At 36.1% G+C, this 9,667-nt stretch overlaps 1 long non-coding RNA gene across 2 annotated transcripts; it reads right to left on the bottom strand.

Annotated features, from left to right (window-relative positions):
• Positions 1 to 342: 342 nt before the first annotated feature.
• LOC143615790 (uncharacterized) lies at positions 343 to 2,468 on the bottom strand. Of its 2 annotated transcripts, none has more exons than XR_013150539.1 (3): positions 1,382 to 2,468; positions 600 to 733; positions 343 to 512 (listed from the first exon to the last, which is right to left on the bottom strand). It is a non-coding gene; the product is annotated as an uncharacterized LOC143615790 (long non-coding RNA). The 2 variants fall into 2 exon arrangements; XR_013150540.1 differs by having other exon boundaries at positions 600 to 2,229; positions 2,348 to 2,468.
• Between the last annotated feature and the right edge of the window lie 7,199 nt (positions 2,469 to 9,667).

The following is a 9,667-nucleotide window of genomic DNA, read 5'->3' as shown; positions in this document are numbered from 1 at the left end:
TATTCATTTATGTTTGTTAGTGTTCATTTATGTTCGTTTATCTTTGTTCAGTTATGTTAGTTAACTATTCGTTTAGAATTTAAACAAACGAAAACAATTGCGGGGAGAATTCTTCCAACATGGAAGCTACACGTGGACTAAAAATCCAATGCTTAAAAATGAGCATAGTCAATAACTCTTGCAGCTAATTTATGTATAAATCCAGTAAAATGTTTTATGAAATATAGGATACCTTAGAAACAGCTTGCCTAAACAGCTCCTCCACAACCAGACAGAAGACACGACACTTGCGAAAAGTAGGAAAATAAGCTATCTCGTACATGCCAACAATATATGCTTGAATAAAAGTAATAACATAGTTGTTAGCCTAAAAAGCACTAAGTTGCAGGCCTATATATGCTTGAATAATCTGGGCTTAAATTTTAACACAAAGCACAATTCACAAAACAAAACTAATGATTTCGGCTTTATACATACCAAGACATGCTGATGGTGAAAACCATTGCTTGACCCTGAATTTTAAAAAGAAAATTACAAAAATTAATGCATATGTTTGTGAAAGTTAAAACATACAAACATGGTTAAGATAGTGATCATACTTGAGAGTTGAGATGCTCTGTAAGTGGGCTACTTGCCTCTTGTAAGTGGTCTTTCCTTTTGTTTTAATAAAATCACCCCTTCAAAAAATAGCTTGAGATACTCTGATTTTCTATTGCATTTGGTCGTGCAAATGCTGCGAATTAAAACAATGCATTGTTAAAATGCAGATAAACATTACATACATAACTGATAAATGGTTAATAACAGCTCTTAAAACTTGGTTTATTAGAAAAAGAAAATCAGTTTATCATCTTAATAGCATGCCTTTTATTTTATATTCAATTAGAGTAAATGTATATAAATGATGAAAAATAATAAAGTACTGTAGGTGGATCAATCTAACTCAACCAACCAGCATATAGGCTATAAACGTACTGAATTGTTCGGCAGGAAGTTCAATTAGTTAATAACCAAACGAACATGAACATTTTTTTTGTTCATTTATGTTCGTGAATGCTTGTTTAAGTTCATTAGTTTATGTTCATTTAAGTTGGCTCGTTTACATTATTAATATTCTTTTTAATTATCTAGCCTATTACAATTTACTCTTGTTTTAATGAATTTTTAGGCCTGACACATGTAGTTCACCTAGCTCAGTTAGTATGTTCGTCTATATTCAGTTATGTTTGTTCGTTTACATTCATAATCCATTCGTTTATAAAATTACAAAAGATAAAAGCGATTGTCCAAAAATTAAAGTAATATATATATATATAAATTGCATTTAATCAATCTCATGCACTGTTTCCAAATGTTGGTGAGAACTAAATCTTTAACCAACCTAGATAGCAACCCTGCTTCTTACTTTAACTTCTGAGGTCAAAATAACCCAACTGGACCATCAAAATTGAAATGTGGTTTTATAGATACTACATATTTCTGCATCAGCCCAGTCTGTTTCAACCTGTAAGCTGAACACGTTTTGGCATATAACCAGACCAACCCGTTTTTGCACCTCTATAATAACCATAATAATTACAAAACATCCCTCGCTGCAATTTGCCAATTTTCCATATGTTTGGCTCTACATGCTTGTGGCTTCCAAACTCTACACACATTACATAAAACGAATTTGACCCATTTTCATATAAGTTGAAATATGATACCTTTAATAAGTTAACTAGATCGTCACCATGGCAAATAATCCTGATAACTGATTGATATAAATAGAACCTACTCAACTAATTTAAACAATTTGTATGGTAGTCAACTCAAAAAGTGAAATAACCCACAATATACATTTTCAACATGCAACATACAACAAACGAAACCAGAATTCATTCAACTGACACAAATTTTCACACAAAACATATTACTCGATTATTCATGAAACATAGTGAACTGTGAAAACGGAACGACCTAGTCCTTATGGAGTTTTTAAGAGTACAATCATAAAGTGTTTGAGTTGTGTGACATCACATGCATTATGAAGCGAGTTATAAAACCAATGGCACACCACATTAACAATACAATCACTGCTACATGATCAAAACTTGAAAAACATTTTAGAATTAACAAATTAATTCAAATTTGGACCATAAATTAAGTCCCATACCAATTGATCTCATCGATGATCATACCTTAGAGCGTCCATTTGCGAACCCATATTCGGGCAAGTGATGCATATCCCTGTTGATTGATAGGATGGGTTTATAAAAACCAACTCGAATGATATTTAGGGTACCGATTTTCACCTTAAGTTTCAACAAAACAAAAACGGTAAACAGCGGTAATTACACATACTAACCTGGAATTATACTTTTGCTGTCTTCGATTGATAAAAAAATGAATGAAGACAGTGACTTAAGGACTTGCTGCCGCTAAGACTGAATTAGGGTTAGAAATCATCAATATGATTGTACTAACCTTGAATCTGTTATGGACTGAAACTAATGCAAGGTATGGGACTTGTCCCACATCGGTTGTATGGGCAAGTGATGTGGGGTTTATAAGCCAAATGGGTTCCCTCACCTATCAGACTAGTCTTTTGGGTTGAATTCTTCTGTTTGGCTTGTAACATTGGTATCAGAGCCAACCTCGGAATGGTGGCCCACGGAGTGGTGGCCTGGAGGAAGCCAGCCGTGACCAACGTGGCCGTGACCAACGAGGACTCGGAGTGGTGGCCAGGAGTGAGCCAGCCGTGACCAACGAGGACGTTGGCTCTTAAGGAGGGTGCATTGTTACGGACTGAAACTAATGCAAGGTATGAGACTTGTCCCACATCGATTGTATGGGCAAGTAATGTGGGGTTTATAAGCCAAATGTGTTCCCTCACCTATCAGACTAGTCTTTTGGGTTGAGTTATTCTGTTTGGCTTGTAACAGAATCGAAGAACGGAAGCCTTTGTTTACACTGGATTAAACGAAATCAAAAGGGAGTAGGGGTATAGAGTTACGATCGGTGATTTAGGATTTAGGGTTGGAGTGATAGTAGGCGACGACTGTATTAGATGAGTTACGGGTCGAGTATTGGAGGAAGGAGATAATGGATGGTACCCATCAGATATCCTTTTGAGATGTTATGACCCGTTTAAGGGTTAAACGGTTCAAAAACGGGTTAAATCAATGAGAGCTCTCCATTTTAAAATCAAGCAATCTGGTGGTTTTAGAAGGGGTGGGGAGCAATGTGAGAATGACACATAGGATTTTATGATAGGTAATTATATATATATATATACACACACACTAACTCTTTATTTTAATTATTAAAAATAAATTAAATTCATATTTAGTTCATATTAATTTCACTTCCCTCAAAATTTCAAATTAAATTCAACACCCTCTTTTCTTCAAAAAATTTTGAATTATCCTCTCATTCTTAAATTTAATTTGACTACATATTTAACCTACATTTTTTCTTTCTCTTCATTCCTTCTTATTATTCTTATTCTTCATCTCTTTACACCCACCATAATCCTCAATCATTAATTCTCTAACTCACTCAATTCTTAACCAAATTCTTTGATTCCAGGCTCTAATCTAATTATTTTTGTGAGAGGAATTCACGTGTGGTGTCGGTTTCCATCAACTCTATCTCGATTTTTGCCGGATTCGTGTTGAGTGTGAAGAACCCTAAGAACCAAGTTTGGGGATTTTCAATTTTAAGTGTTATTTCTTGTAATTGAAGCTTAGTACATCTTCTTCCATCGCTAAAAAGGTATGTATTTCACTTGTTTGATGACAACAGTTTGCTGACAGATTCGTTTTCGTTTATTTATTGGTATGTAACTTGATGTTAAACGATGATTACTGAACGATTTTTGATTCTAGGATATAGCATTATGAGTCTAATTTCCAGAAAGGTAAAGTTTGTAATTTTTGGACACGTTTTGAATAATTTTTATGATTTTACAAAAACACTGGTTAAAGCTGATTCGGGAAGTTATATTTTGGCCTGTCTTTCCGACACCATAATTCCCTAATGACAAAATCAAACGGGTTGTTTCCAGTTCTGAAAGTTAGTATTATGAGTTTTGAAGACAACCCAAATGGTCTTGCACAATTTAGACTAATGAGTTGATAGAACCATTAAACAAGTGTTTGTTGTGCAATCTGTTGAACTGTTGGTACATATCTGTAATGGTTGAATTATTGTGAGTTTTGTATGTATGAGAAAAATATAATAAAATTTTTTTGAGAAACCTAATTCATATATTCTACTGTGGTAAATTGTGTAGAATTTATACTTAATCTTTTCTTAGTGAATAAAATCAGTTTGTACACGCTATAATCTGTCTCGTGAACTAACTGATCATAAGTTAAGTTGCATGATGAATGTTTGGTTGATTTGTCATGATACGATGTGTGAATACATGTTAGGACTTTTTAGTACAGTTGATATTGATTATTATCACCAACGAGTCGACGATTCAAGTTTTTGTTTGTGTATACATTATGTCTAATGTGATTGTGCGTGATAGTCGTCGTGCTTTGAGGTTTAGCCTCACATTAACCCTTTAATAGTTATGATGCTAATATTTTAACAATTTTAGGTTCAAAAAGTTAGAGCCGAAATGGAAAAATATGAAAGGAATTCAAGAAACGAGTTGGAAGAACGAGTGCAACGAATGGAATAAATGGAAAAAGAACTTAAGGAAAATGAAGAAAGGAGACAAAAACAATTTGATGAGTTTATGAGAAAGTTTGAGGTTGGTAGTAATTAGTAGTAGTTTCAAATATTTTGAATTCATAACTTATTAGTGAAGGTTTGTTAATGTAAACTTGTTTTGAATTTATGTTATTGTGTTTGTTAAACTTATGAAATAGCCACATTTATCTATGTGTGACCAAAAGTATGATAATAGCCACACTTTATATTACAAAAGCATTATGTGTGACAAACGGTAAGACAATGGCCACATTACAAACTACAAAAGAGTGTTTGACTGGCAAGCTCACATTTTTAGCCACATTGACAATAACCTCCAGTATCTATATGATATGATTAGCAACACAATACCTTACTATGTGTGACGAAAAGTTTGACAATAGCCACACTTTAAATTACGAAAAACATTATGTGTGACAAACGGTAAGACAATAGCCACATATAATCTACAAAGGAGTGTTTGAGTGACAAGTAAACATTTTTAGCCACTTTTAATGTAATATCTGTATCTATATAATATAATTATCCACACTATTATTAAATTTAAGTGGTCATTGCTTTGCTATACCCACACGGTATAGGTCACAATGCACGCTTAACACAACCCTATTGGCCACATTATTATAAAATTCATGTGGCTGAAACATTATTTCATGTGGCTCTATACGTGCAATGGTCACTCATAGTAAATAGTCATGTGACCATTTTCTACCGTTTAGCCACCCTTATTGGAGAGGCTTCTTGATGGCCATCAACTAATGCATGTACCCTTTAGCCACACTTATTACCACATAGGGCCACTAAAAACTGTGCGTGGCCATATCATACCCACGGTGTCGCGACCTTTGGCCACATATGACCTGAACCAAATGTGTGTGGCTAAAGGCCTACGGCCACACATTTTTTCGTGTGACCAAAGGTCAATATTCACTTAGTGTTTCCTAAAATGAATCGAATCGGAATTTGAAAACCAATCGAGTCGAGTTGAAACCAATTGAATCGCATTGCCTGTATGATTCATTTGATCTTGGTGCTTTGGACAATTTTTACTCCTTTTCAAGATTGTTTGGTTTGATAATCTGTTGGTCAAGAACTCAAGATGGCACAATATCTTGAGTTGTTGAAATGTACATGATGCTTGAAAATGAGGCTGGAACCACAACCAAACCTCCTATGTTGTTGACATTTGAAAGTAACTTTAAAGAGTTCAATTGGTGATTTAAGAACTATCTGAGAATAACCGGCTTTGCACTTCTTAGATCAACTGAGAGGGGACCTCATAGGCCTACTATCGATTATGTTGATGGATCAATAGATAATCCTGTTGAAAGTTACATCGAAATAGATAAGAAGTTGATACTTGATGATGAAAAGGCCTACGGTGTACTCAGTGTGTGCCTATCAACTGATATTGCTCAAACGTTAGGAGAAAACACAACCACTAAAGGGCTTTGGTATGCCTTAATTGAAAGGTTTGAAGGCAATCTGTAAAAGTATATTATGATATAATTCCTTGACCTTCTTATTAATCAACCCCCTTTTATGATATAAAACTATCTAGAATTATAACTCATATAAAATTCTAATATAATAAATAATATTTGCTAATACGCCCCCACAGTTTGAGCCGGGTAGTCCTTTGGTAAAGATGTCAGCATACTGATACGGAGTTTGAATGTGAACAATGCGAATATTACCAAAACGAACATGTTCACGAACAAAGTGGATATCAATTTCAACATGTTTGGTACGTTGATGTTGAACATGGTTGCTCGCCAAGTAAACTGCTGAAACATTATCACAAAACACAACAGATGTTTTTGTTAACTATATGGATAATTCTAAAAGAAGATTACGTAAACATGAAATTTCCGCGACTGTATTAGCGCCACCTTGATATTCTCCCTCGGCACTTGAATGAGAAATCGCTATTTGTCTCTTAGAAGACCATGCCATTAAATTATTTCCAAAGAATACACAATAACCTGACGTCGAGCATCTTGAGTTCGGACACCCACCCCAATATGCATCCGAATAAGCAGTGAGAGAGGATAGAGGGATGCCGAATGACGTAAGCCATGATCCAGCGTACCACAAACATACCTAAGAATACGCGCATGAAAGCCATATGTGGTTCTCGAGGTGCATGAATAAACAAGCAAACCTCTTGAACGGCATATGAAATGCCCGGATGAGTAGACGTCACATATTGTAATGCACCTGCCAAACTACGATATTTCGTCCCATTGTCAAGAAGTGGACCATCATCGGCGCTTAGATTGGACCCAGTTTCAACTGGAGTGCTAGCCGATTTGCACGTGGGCATGTTAGCACGTTTAAGAATGTCGGCAGCATACTGAGTTTGAGATAAAAACAACCCGAGTAAACTCCTTGTTGCCGAGGTACCCAAAAAATGGTGCAAGGGGCCTATCGGTCATAGAAAATTCAGTGGACAATGAGAGAATAATATCATGAGTAAGACCTTGCGAAGAAGCTGTGATAACAATATCATCTACATAAAGCAATAAATATGCACGATCTTGGCCGCTTTGGTACACGAACAGGGAGTTGTCACAAGTGCTACTTTTAAAACCCTCGAAAGTAATATATGTATAAAACTAGGTGTACTAGGTACGGGGCGCGTGTTTCAGGCCATATAAAGCGTGCTATAGCCTATATACGTGGTTAGGTGCGGACGGGGCAACAAACCTGCTGGTTGATGCATATATACAGTCTCGTCCATATGGCCATGCAAAAAAGCATTTTTAACGTCGATTTGATGAATCAACCAACCTTTAGAAATGCCAATAGAGAGAACCGTTCTGATAGTCGCAAGTTTCACAACTGGGCTGAAGGTTTCCATGCAATCAATACCGACTGTTTGAGATTTACCATTGACAACAAGACGTGCTTTATATCGTTCCAATGTGCCATCAGATTTAAATTTATGGCGAAAAAGCAATATACAACGAATGACGGTATTATTAATCAGATAAGGCACTAGATCCCACGTACTATTATCTTTTAATGCTTAAAATTCATTGGTTATTTCCTTTCTCCGGTTAAGGTCGGAGAAAACATGTTGGTAAGAAATCGGTATTGGTGATACAGTAGAATCAGTGGCGGTGTTAAGGTTATATCTAGGATTAGGTTTGGAATTACTGGCTTTCGAGCTGGTGGTCATTGGGTGTAAAGTCGATGAAGCAGGGTGAGAAGATAGAGTGCTCGAAGGCGTGGTTGGTGGGTGGGAATAGAATGAGGAGTAAGTAAGGTGGGTGATGAATCGTAGAATGGGATTGGGAAGTGGTGGGTTGATTTGTATGGTGTGAAGTTGCATTGGTAGTGTGGCTTGTTGTTGAGTGAGCCATAGAAATTGATAGTGGGAAGAAGGTATTGGTTCAGTGAATGGGAAATTATGTTCGTCAAAGATGACGTGTCGGGAGATGTGAACTCGGCCTGTTTCAAGATCGAGACAACGGTACCCCCCGAAAGTTATCTGGGTAACAGAGGAAGACAAACCAAACAGATTGAGGATGAAATTTGTGAGGTTGAGTAGCCAAAAGATTAGTATAGCACGCGCATCCGAAAACACGTAAATGATCATAAGTTGGGTGTCTCTTGAATAGAGCATGCGTAGGTGTATAATAGTGAAGACATTTTGTAAGTAATATATGTTTCAAAGAGAGTACAGAGAATTCTGTGTTTTTATTACTCTTTTTTTGTTATCTTACAAAGGCACAAGACAAGAAATTAAATAGACAAAGGTGTTGACCTTTAACAAGGAAAGAACAAATAAAAAGAATGTCATATCCGTTGATTCCAGCCTCTAACGTTATAATTTGCTGTCATATCTTCTATTTTGGGAAATGATGATAGCTTGATCCTTTGAAATCTTTATAATTTTATTTTATTTTCTAACACTCCCCCTCAAGTTGAGTAGTGGGGTCTCCAAAGCTTAACTTGTTAAGACAATTGCTGAATATTCTTCCATTGACGACCTTAGTTAATATATCTGCTGACGGGTCTTCTGATCGAATGAATGGTAACTTTATCGTTCCGGTGTTGAGTTTTTCTTTGATGATGTTTCGGTCAACTTCTATGTGTTTTGTATGATCATGTTGGACAGGATTTTCCGAAATTTGTATAGCGGCTTTATTATCACACATGATCTTACTCGCTTCCGGTGGAGGGAATCCTATCTCGGTCAGAAGTTTTTGGATCCATAAAACTTCTGCCACTCCTCGTGAAATCCCTCGAAATTCGGCTTCAGCGCTGGACAAGGCTACAACCTTTTGTTTCTTGCTTCTCCAAGTTACTAAATTTCCGCCAACCAGAGTGAAGTATCCTGACGTAGATCTTCGATCATCTTGATCTCCAGCCCAGTCTGCATCAGTGTATAGTTGGATCTTCAGATGTTTGTTTTGCTGAAAAGAACTCCATAGCCCACTGTTCCTTTGAGATATCTAATAATCCTCATGACTGCTTCCATGTGGGTAACTTGAGGTTGGTGCATAAAATTGTTAACCACTCCAACTGCATATGCAATATCAGGATGAGTATGTGAAAGATATATTAATTTACCTACCAGGCGTTGGTATCTTTCTTTGTTTGTCAATTCGGCTTCCTCTTCCATATGAAGTTTATTATTTACTCTTATTGGTGTGTCAGCAGGCTTGTAGTCAGCCATTCCTGTTTCTGCTAGGAGATCAAGGATATATTTCTTCTGACATATAAAGATCCCCTTTTTGGATCTTAGTACTTCAATTCCAAGAAAATACTTAAGTCTTCCCAAATCCTTCATCTCAAACTCCATGAACAGGTTTTCCTTCAATTTCTTCATTTCTTCTATATCGTTCCCTGTAATGATCATGTCATCAATATATATAATTAAGCAAGTCACAAGTTTACCTCGTCGCTTAAGAAACAACGTATGATCGGAGTTGCTTTGTTGATATCCATA

The sequence above is a fragment of the Bidens hawaiensis genome, unplaced genomic scaffold (genome assembly GCF_021521415.1).
Source record: "Bidens hawaiensis isolate Kalapana, Puna unplaced genomic scaffold, B.hawaiensis_p1.1 tig00044314_1, whole genome shotgun sequence".
NCBI classification, from domain to species: Eukaryota; Viridiplantae; Streptophyta; class Magnoliopsida; order Asterales; family Asteraceae; genus Bidens; species Bidens hawaiensis.
This window is presented reverse-complemented; position numbering and strand designations above follow the sequence as displayed.